Below are 11184 nucleotides of genomic sequence, written 5' to 3' on the forward strand. Positions count from 1 at the left end.
CTTGCTACGGCGTCGCCCAACATGCAGTGCCACGGCCTCGGCCCGCATGCCATGCCACGGCCTCGGCCCGCATGCCTTGCCACGGCGTCGCCCAACATGCCATGCCACGGCCTCGGCTAGCATGCCATGCCACGGCCTCGGCCCGCATGCCTTGCCAAGGCGTTGCCCAACATGCCATGCCATGCCACGGCCTCGGCCCGCATGTCTTGCCAAGGCGTTGCCCAACATGCCATGCCACGGCCTCGGCCCGCATGCCTTGCCACGGCGTTGCCCAGCATGCCATGCCACCGCGTTGCCCGGCATGCCATGCCTTAGCCTTGGCCAGCATGGCATGCCACGGCCTCGGCCATCATGCCATGCCACGGCCTCGGCCCGCATGCCTTGCCACGGCGTTGCCCAACATGCCATGCCACGGCCTCGGCCCGCATGCCATGCCATGCCATGCCTTGGCCTTGGCCAGCATGACATGCCACGGCCTCGGCCCGCATGCCTTGCTACGGCGTCGCCCAACAAGCCATGCCACGGCCTCGGCCCGCATGACATGCCACGGCCTCGGACCGCATGCCTTGCTACGGCGTCGCCCAACATGCCATGCCACGGCCTCGGCCCGCATGACATGCCACGGCCTCGGCCATCATGCCATGCCACGGCCTCGGCCCGCATGCCTTGCCACGGCGTTGCCCAACATGCCATGCCACGGCCTCGGCCCGCATGCCATGCCATGCCACGGCCACGGCCCGCATGCCATGCCACGGCCACGGCCTCGGCCCGCATGCCTTGCTACGGCGTCGCCCAACATGCCATGCCACGGCCTCGGCCCGCATGCCGTGCCACGGCCTCGGCCCGCATGCCATGCCATGCCACGGCCCGCATGTCTTGCCACGGCGTTGCCAAACATGCCATGCCACGGCCTCGGCCCGCATGCCTTGCGACGGCGTCGCCCAACATGCCATGCCACGGCCACGGCCCGCATGCCATGCCACGGCCTCGGCCCGCATGCCATGCCACGGCCTCGGCCCGCATGCCTTGCTGCGGCGTTGCCCAACATGCCATGCCACGGCCTCGGCCCGCATGCCTTGCCACCGCGTTGCCCAGCATGCCATGCCACCGCGTTGCCCGGCGTGCCATGCCTTAGCCTTGGCCAACATGTCGAGCCACGGCCTCGGCCCGCATGCCATGCCATGCCACAGCCCGCATGTCTTGCCACGGCGTTGCCAAACATGCCATGCCACGGCCTCGGCCCGCATGACGTGCCACGGCCTCGGCCCGCATGCCATGCCACGGCCTCGGCCCGCATGACATGCCACGGCCTCGGCCCGCATGCCTTGCCACGACGCCGCCCAACTTGCCATGCCACGGCCTCGGCCCGCATGCCATGCCACGGCCTCGGCCCGCATGAAATGCCACGGCCTCGGCCCGCATGCCTTGCTACGGCGTCGCCCAACATGCCATGCCACGGCCTCGGCCCGCATGCCATGCCACGGCCTCGGCCCGCATGACATGCCACGGCCTCGGACCGCATGCCTTGCTACGGCGTCGCCCAACATGCCATGCCACGGCCTCGGCCCGCATGCCACGGCACGGCCTCGGCCCGCATGCCTTGCTACGGCGTCGCCCAACATGCCATGCCACGGCCTCGGCCCGCATGCCATGCCACGGCCTCGGCCCGCATGACATGCCACGGCCTCGGACCGCATGCCTTGCTACGGCGTCGCCCAACATGCCATGCCACGGCCTCGGCCCGCATGCCACGGCACGGCCTCGGCCCGCATGCCTTGCTACGGCGTCGCCCAACATGCCATGCCACGGCCTCGGCCCGCATGCCATGCCACGGCCTCGGCCCGCATGACATGCCACGGCCTCGCACCGCATGCCTTGCTACGGCGTCGCCCAACATGCCATGCCACGGCCTCGGCCCGCATGCCATGCCACGGCCTCGGCCCGCATGCCATGCCACGGCCTCGGCCCGCATGCCATGCCACGGCCTCGGCCCGCATGCCTTGCTGCGGCGTTGCCCAACATGCCATGCCACGGCCTCGGCCCGCATGCCTTGCCACCGCGTTGCCCAGCATGCCATGCCACCGCGTTGCCCGGCGTGCCATGCCTTAGCCTTGGCCAACATGTCGAGCCACGGCCTCGGCCCGCATGCCATGCCATGCCACGGCCCGCATGTCTTGCCACGGCGTGGCCAAACATGCCATGCCACGGCCTCGGCCCGCATGACGTGCCACGGCCTCGGCCCGCATGACATGCCACGGCCTCGGCCCGCATGCCTTGCTACGGCGTCGCCCAACATGCCATGCCACAGCCTCGGCCCGCATGCCATGCCACGGCCTCGGCCCGCATGACATGCCACGGCCTCGGACCGCATGCCTTGCTACGGCGTCGCCCAACATGCCATGCCACGGCCTCGGCCCGCATGCCACGGCACGGCCTCGGCCCGCATGCCTTGCTACGGCGTCGCCCAACATGCCATGCCACGGCCTCGGCCCGCATGCCATGCCACGGCCTCGGCCCGCATGACGTGCCACGGCCTCGGACCGCATGCCTTGCTACGGCGTCGCCCAACATGCCATGCCACGGCCTCGGCCCGCACGCCACGGCACGGCCTCGGCCCGCATGCCTTGCTACGGCGTCGCCCAACATGCCATGCCACGGCCTCGGCCCGCATGCCATGCCACGGCCTCGGCTCGCATGACATGCCACGGCCTCGGACCGCATGCCTTGCTACGGCGTCGCCCAACATGCCATGCCACGGCCTCGGCCCGCATGCCATGCCACGGCCTCGGCCCGCATGACATGCCACGGCCTCGGACCGCATGCCTTGCTACGGCGTCGCCCAACATGCCATGCCACGGCCTCGGCCCGCATGCCATGCCACGGCCTCGGCCCGCATGACATGCCACGGCCTCGGCCCGCATGCCTTGCTACGGCGTCGCCCAACATGCCTTGCCACGGCCTCGGCCCGCATGCCATGCCACGGCCTCGGCCCGCATGCCTTGCCACGACGTCGCCCAACTTGCCATGCCACGGCCTCGGCCCGCATGCCATGCCACGGCCTCGGCGCGCATGACATGCCACGGCCTCGGCCCGCATGCCATGCTACGGCGTCGCCCAACATGCCATGCCACGGCCTCGGCCCGCATGCCATGCCACGGCCTCGGCCCGCATGCCATGCCACGGCCTCGGCCCGCATGACAGGCCACGGCCTCGGACCGCATGCCTTGCTACGGCGTCGCCCAACATGCCATGCCACGGCCTCGGCCCGCATGCCATGCCACGGCCTCGGCCCGCATGCCACGGCACGGCCTCGGCCCGCATGCCTTGCTACGGCGTCGCCCAACATGCCATGCCACGGCCTCGGCCCGCATGCCATGCCACGGCCTCGGCCCGCATGACATGCCACGGCCTCGGACCGCATGCCTTGCTACGGCGTCGCCCAACATGCCATGCCACAGCCTCGGCCCGCATGCCGTGCCACGGCCTCGGCCTCGGCCCGCATGCCTTGCTACGACGTTGGCCAACATGCCATGCCACGGCCCCGGCCCGCATGCCATGCCACCGCGTTGCCCGGCGTGCCATGCCTTAGCCTTGGCCAACATGTCGTGCCACGGCCTCGGCCCGCATGCCATGCCATGCCACGGCCCTCATGTCTTGCCACGGCGTTGCCAAACATGCCATGCCACGGCCTCGGCCCGCATGCCTTGCTACGGCGTCGCCCAACATGCCATGACATGCCACGGCCTCGGCCCGCATGCCTTGCTACGGCGTCGCCCAACATGCCATGCCACGGCCTCGGCCCGCATGCCATGCCACGGCCTCGGCCCGCATGCCTTGCGACGGCGTCGCCCAACATGCCATGCCACGGCCTCTGCCCGCATGCCATGCCACGGCCTCGGCCCGCGTGACATGCCACGGCCTCGGCCCGCATGCCTTGCCACGACGTCGCCCAACTTGCCATGCCACGGCCTCGGCCCGCATGCCATGCCACGGCCTCGGCTCGCATGACATGCCACGGCCTCGGCCCGCATGCCTTGCTACGGCGTCGTCCAACATGCCATGCCACGGCCTCGGCCCGCATGCCATGCCATGGCCTCGGCCCGCATGACATGCCACGGCCTCGGACCGCATGCCTTGCTACGGCGTCGCCCAACATGCCATGCCACGGCCCCGGCCCGCATGCCTTGCCACCGCGTTGCCCGGCGTGCCATGCCACCGCGTTGCCCGGCGTGCCATGCCTTAGCCTTGGCCAACATGTCGTGCCACGGCCTCGGCCCGCATGCCATGCCATGCCACGGCCCGCATGTCTTGCCACGGCGTTGCCAAACATGCCATGCCACGGCCTCGGCCCGCATGCCTTGCCACGGCCTCGGCCAACATGCCATGCCACGGCCTCGGCCCGCATGCCATGCCACGGCCTCGGCCCGCATGACATGCCACGGCCTCGGCCCGCATGCCTTGCTACGGCGTCGCCCAACATGCCATGCCACGGCCTCGGCCCGCATGCCATGCCACGGCCTCGGCCCGCATGCCCTTCTACGGCGTTGCCCAACATGCCATGCCACGGCCTCGGCCCGCATGCCTTGCCACCGCGTTGCCCAGCATGCCATGCCACCGCGTTGCCCGGCGTGCCATGCCTTAGCCTTGGCCAACATGTCGTGCCACGGCCTCGGCCCGCATGCCATGCCACGGCCTCGGCCCGCATGTCTTGCCACGGCGTTGCCCAACATGCCATGCCACGGCCTCGGCCCCCATGCCTTGCCACCGCGCTGCCCAGCATGCCAATGCACCGCGTTGCCCGGCGTGCCATGCCTTAGCCTTGGCCAACATGCCACGCCACGGCCTCGGCCCGCATGGCTTGCCAGGGCGTTGCCCAACATGCCATGCCACGGCCTCGGCCCGCATGTCTTGCCACGGCGTTGCCCAACATGCCATGCCATGCCACGCCACGGCCTCGGCCCGCATGCCATGCCACGGCCTCGGCCCGCATGCCATGCCATGCCACGGCCTCGGCCCGCATGCCATGCCACGGCCTCGGCCAGCATGCCATGCCAAGGCCTCGGCCCGCATGCCTTGCCACGGCGTTGCCCAGCATGCCATGCCACCGCGTTGCCCAGCGGGCCGTGCCGCGGCCTCGGCCCGCATGCCTTGCGACTGCCTTGGCCAGCGTGCCATGCCACAGCGTGCCATGCCTTAGCCTTGGCCTACATGCCATGCCACTGCCTTGGCCAGCATGTCGTGCCACCGCCACGGCCAGCATGCCATGCCGGTCCGTTGCCCAGCATGCCACGGCCGTGGCGGCATGGCAAGCCACGGCCTCGGCCAGCATGCCATGCCACGGCCTCGGCCAGCATGCCATGGCACTGTCTTGGTCAGCATGCCATGCCATGGCACCGCCTTGTCCAGCACGCCGTGCCGCAGCGTTGGCCAGCATGCCTTGGCCGGCATGCCATGCCAATGCCTTGGGCCAACATGGCGTGCCACGGGCTGGGCCATGCCGGTCCGTTGCCCGGCATGCCACGGCCGTGGCGGCATGGCAAGCCACGGCCTCGGCCAGCATGCCATGCCCCGGCCTCGCCCAGCATGCCATGGCACGGTCTTGGTCAGCATGCCATGCCATGGCACCGCCTTGTGCAGCGTTGGCCAGCATGCCTTGGCCGGCATGCCATGCCAATGCCTTGGGCCAACATGGCGTGCCACGGGCTGGGCGAGCACGGCATGCCACGGGCTGGGCGAGCATGCCACGCCACGGCCTTGGCTAGCAGCAAGGCATGCCACGGCCTCGGCGAGCATGCCATGCCATGCCAAGGCCAAGGCCAAAGCCAAGGCCAAGGCAGTGGGCAAGGCCAAGTCCCTGTGCAAGGCATGGCCAAGGCCAAGGCAAAGGCCAAGGCCGCGGGCAAAGGCCAAGGCCAAGGCCAAGGCCATGGCGTGCCACCGCCTCGATCGATCTTTTTGAACATGATTCTTTTATAATCTTACCCAAACCGTGCAACACAATTAAAAATGCACTACAATCAATTTTAAATGTCATTCCCTATTTTTTTGCAATTTTTCTGGAGCTTTTCGAATTTTTAAAGCCCTTATTTGGCATAAAAAAATCAAAATAAAATAAAAAAAATGAAAAAAATAATTTAATAATTTCTATAATTACTAGTGAATCATCCTTTAATTATGGGAATTTTTCCATAATTTTTTGACTATTTTTATTAATTTTTATTATTTTTTAAGTATTAATATCGAAATAAATTAAAATAAAATATTTTCTGTAAAAAAATATTTTTTTTAATTTTTTTTATGGTGTATTAAATTATTTCCTACAACTTTCATGTTGAAAGTTTTGGCAAAAAACCATTACTTTTTAAAAAAACTCCATTATGACTCCTCGAACATGCTTCATGTTTCCTCCTGCCAGATTGAAAAGGGCTTAACAGGCTATTATAAGGGGGGGGCACCTCCCTTGCCCAGGGCAAGGCAGTGGCAGGTACGCCCCATGTTGGGCGCGGCCTGGGCTGCGGCCTTGGGTTACATGCACTGCGGCTCGACCGCGGCCTGGGCTGCGGCCTGGGGCGGCTCGGCCGCGGCCTTGGGCGGCCTGGACCGCGGCCTTGGGCGGCCTTGCGCGGCCTGGGCGCGGCCTTGGGCGGCCTGGGCGCGGCCTTGCGCGGCCTGGGCGCGGCCTTGGGCAGCATGGCGTGGCATGCGCGCGGGCGTGGGCGGCCTGGCATGCGCGCGGCATGGGCAGCACGGCATGGCATGCGCACGGCCTGGGCGGCCTGGCATGCAGCCGGCCTGGCATGCCCGCGGCGTGGGCAGCACGGCATGGCATGCGCACGGCCTGGGCGGCCTGGCATGCAGCCGGCCTGGCATGCCCGCGGCGTGGGCAGCACGGCATGGCATGCGCACGGCCTGGGCGGCCTGGCATGCAGCCGGCCTGGGCAGCACGGCATGGCATGCGCACGGCCTGGGCGGCCTGGCATGCCCGCGGCGTGGGCAGCGTGGCCTGTGCGAATACCGCGCGCGTGGTCTTTTGACCACGGTGCGCGTGTTGCGCGCATGGTCGCGCACGCCTTTGCACGCCTTCGCACGCAACGCACGTCTAGTGATAAGAACCGCAGCCAAGGCAGCCCAGCCCCAAGGCCAAGGCCACCAGCATGGCATGCCACGGCGAAGGCAGCCCAGCCAAAGCCAGCAGCATGCCATGCCAAGGCCAGCAGCATGCCATGCCACGGCCAAGGCAGGCCAGCCAAAGCCAGCAGCATGCCATGCCAAGGCCAAGGCCAGCAGCATGCCATGCCACGGCCAAGGCAGCCCAGCCAAAGCCAGCAGCATGCCAAGCCAAGGCCAAGGCCAGCAGCATGCCATGCCACGGCCAAGGCAGCCCAGCCAAAGCCAGCAGCATGCCATGCCAAGGCCTAGGCCAGCAGCATGCCATGCCACGGCCAAGGCAGGCAAGCCAAAGCCAGCAGCATGCCATGCCAAGGCCAAGGCCAGCAGCATGCCATGCCACGGCCAAGGCAGCCCAGCCAAAGCCAGCAGCATGCCATGCCAAGGCCTAGGCCAGCAGCATGCCATGCCACGGCCAAGGCAGGCCAGCCAAAGCCAGCAGCATGCCATGCCAAGGCCAAGGCCAGCAGCATGCCATGCCACGGCCAAGGCAGCCCAGCCAAAGCCAGCAGCATGCCATGCCAAGGCCTAGGCCAGCAGCATGCCATGCCACGGCCAAGGCAGGCAAGCCAAAGCCAGCAGCATGCCATGCCAAGGCCATGGCCAGCAGCATGCCATGCCACGGCCAAGGCAGCCCAGCCAAAGCCAGCAGCATGCCATGCCAAGGCCAAGGCCAGCAGCATGCCATGCCACGGCCAAGGCAGCCCAGCCAAAGCCAGCAGCATGCCATGCCAAGGCCTAGGCCAGCAGCATGCCATGCCACGGCCAAGGCAGGCCAGCCAAAGCCAGCAGCATGCCATGCCAAGGCCAAGGCCAGCAGCATGCCATGCCACGGCCAAGGCAGCCCAACCAAACCCAGCAGCATGCCATGCCAAGGCCTAGGCCAGCAGCATGCCATGCCACGGCCAAGGCAGGCCAGCCAAAGCCAGCAGCATGCCATGCCAAGGCCTAGGCCACCAGCATGCCATGCCACGGCCAAGGCAGCCCAGCCAAAGCCAGCAGCATGCCATGCCAAGGCCAAGGCCAGCAGCATGCCATGCCACGGCCAAGGCAGCCCAGCCAAAGCCAGCAGCATGCCATGCCAAGGCCTAGGCCAGCAGCATGCCATGCCACGGCCAAGGCAGGCAAGCCAAAGCCAGCAGCATGCCATGCCAAGGCCAAGGCCAGCAGCATGCCATGCCACGGCCAAGGCAGCCCAGCCAAAGCCAGCAGCATGCCATGCCAAGGCCTAGGCCAGCAGCATGCCGTGCCACGGCCAAGGCAGGCCAGCCAAAGCCAGCAGCATGCCATGCCAAGGCCAAGGCCAGCAGCATGCCCTGCCACGGCCAAGGCAGCCCAGCCAAAGCCAGCAGCATGCCATGCCAAGGCCTAGTGTCACGGACTTAGACTTCGCAAGCCTTCCGTGCGGCCTTAGATGTCTCCAACCCTCTTGGTTGCACCTAAGTCAGCCTTATCCACTCAACCACACTAAGACACACAAGATTTAGGTGGAAGAATGCCTTCACTATACAAGATAACTTTACAAGTATAGTTGTGTACAAAGCTTACAAGGCTCTCACACTCACACTCACAAGTGCTCTCTTGGATCTCCACTCCTTGGTTTGTTTACAAATGAGACCCCTCACCCTTATATAGCCATCCTCCTCCCTAATGGACGGCTAGGATCATTTTGATCCAAGGGCTACAAACTCTCATCTAGAACATTCCATAGAACTATCTAGGACATCTACCCTATCTACTACATTCTAGAATTCTCTACACTAGTGTAGTACATGGTAGGCTTCTCCTAGCATAATCTAGGATGTTCCAGACCCATCCAGACTCTGCTGGACACTCCAAGCTTCTTCCACGTTCCAGAATCTTCTAGGCCACTCGGGACCCTTCCACCACGTTCTAGAGTCTTCCAGCATGCTCTAGCCCATTCTCAAGCCTTCCGGAACCTTCCAGCATCCCTCAAATACTGCTCCTTGTGTCACAGAATTCTCGGGGCGTGACACTCTCCCCCACCCAATGCCGTGACGTCCTCGTCACGCAGAAGCATACCGAGCCACCACGTCTCGATATGATCTGTATCCACTGCTGGTGCTGGTGCTTGCTACTTCGCCCTTGCCCTGGACATGCTGCTCACCCTGCTGCATTGCCGCAAGTGCCTTCTGCTTGTCTTTGAGTAGCTGACTCCTGGCCACTAACGGTACCTCACATGGTCGATCCCCTGCCAACAACAACATGGTTGCAGTGTGTGGGACTGGCATCACATTGTTCTTCCTCATGAAATCCATCCCTAGGATCATGGGGTGGTCATCCATCTCAATGACCGACAACTCCACTTGCCCAGTCCAAGTTCCAATCGCCATGTCAGCACTCCTCACCAGACCTTGGATTGGCTTCGCCTCTGCATTCACTGGCTTAGACCAACCCTTGTCCTCCTTCATCTTCAAGCCCAGCCTCTTGGCCTCTTCAGTGCTTACAAAGTTGTGTGTGGCACCCGTATCAACCAACGCGTGTGAAGTCATCCCGTTAACCTTCACCTCCGCGTAGAGCACATCCTTCTTCTGGATGCTCCTGGGCTCCTCCATCTTCTCATTCTTCTTGGACACTGACCCAAGAAGTTGGATGCTCCCCAGTTGGGCTTCCTTCTCTGAATTACTTTCACTATCGGAGCCCTTCGCTGCTTTCTTCTTCATGGCACTAAGCGTCTTCTTTGGGCAGTTCCTCACCAAGTGTGGTCCGTTGCATAAGAAACACTCGAGCCGCCCTTTGCCTTCGTGCCTCTTCTTTGGAGATCCGGTGCGTTGCCCATCCTTGCGCCGCTCCCGCCTCCTGGGGGACTCTCCATCACTGCGCTCGTCATCGGTGGTTGGTGGAGTTTGTCTCCCGCCTTTGCCCTTGGGTTTCCCTAGCGTCTTGAAGTCATCCAACTTCTCTGCCTCCGCTAGTGCAGTTGCAAGGTCTTTCACCCCCTTACTCTGCAACTCTCTTGCTGCCCAAGTCTGTAATCCATCCAGGAAGCCATACATCGCCTCTTTGTCCGCCATGTCGGGGATCTCTAATAGTAGCGCGGAATACTCCTTCACATAGTCCCGCAATGTCCCCACATGCTTTAGCTTGCGCAGCTTCCTGTATGCCTGGAACTCGACATTGACAGGGTAGAAGTGCTTCTTCAACTCCCTCTTGAGCTCAGCCCAAGTCTCTATCTTGCACAACCCCTTCTCCATGTCGGCATACCGCCTCCTCCACCATAGCATGGCAGTGTCCTTCAGATACATGGTGGCGGTCTGCACCTTCTCGTCTTCATCCACGATGTCGACATTCTCAAAGTACCGCTCCATGTTCCAAAGGAAGTTGTCAATCTCCCGGGCATCCCTTGCACCATCATAGCTCTTAGGTTCTGGCGCACGAACCTTCTTCCTGGTTGGAGCCACATTCCCTCCATTGCCAGCAACGATGGCCTTCTTGCACAACTCCAACTCCACTTCCAAGCTAGCCACCCTCGCCTCTAGGGCCTTCCGTTCGGTGGGACTGTCTCTAACTACCTCTGAGAGAGACGAGTTCACCCTTTCTTCAAAGGAGTCGACCTTTTCCTCCAGCTCTTCTACCCGAACAACCAACTCGTCCACCCTGGCAGTAAGCTTAGAAAAGTGAGAGAAGAACTTTTCAACATGGGATGTGGGTATACCAGGGCCAACTAGAGCTTCCTCAAGTCTAGTGAACCGCTCTTCCACATGCTCCATCATCCCCTCGAGTCGTGCCTCCAATGCTGCCATCGAGTCCTTTGTTGAGAGCTTCTTCACCTTGGGGACGTTAGCACCTTCGTCTCCTGACGTAGCCATGTACACCTCTCGCAGTTACTTTCTCACGTAACCGGCTCTGATACCAACTGTCACGGACTTAGACTTCGCAAGCCTTCCGTGCGGCCTTAGATGTCTCCAACCCTCTTGGTTGCACCTAAGTCAGCCTTATCCACTCAACCACACTAAGACACACAAGATTTAGGTGGAAGAATGCCTTCACTATACA

The sequence above is a fragment of the Camellia sinensis genome, unplaced genomic scaffold (genome assembly GCF_055761805.1).
Source record: "Camellia sinensis isolate YWXY unplaced genomic scaffold, ASM5576180v1 Unanchor6, whole genome shotgun sequence".
Lineage (NCBI taxonomy): Eukaryota > Viridiplantae > Streptophyta > Magnoliopsida > Ericales > Theaceae > Camellia > Camellia sinensis.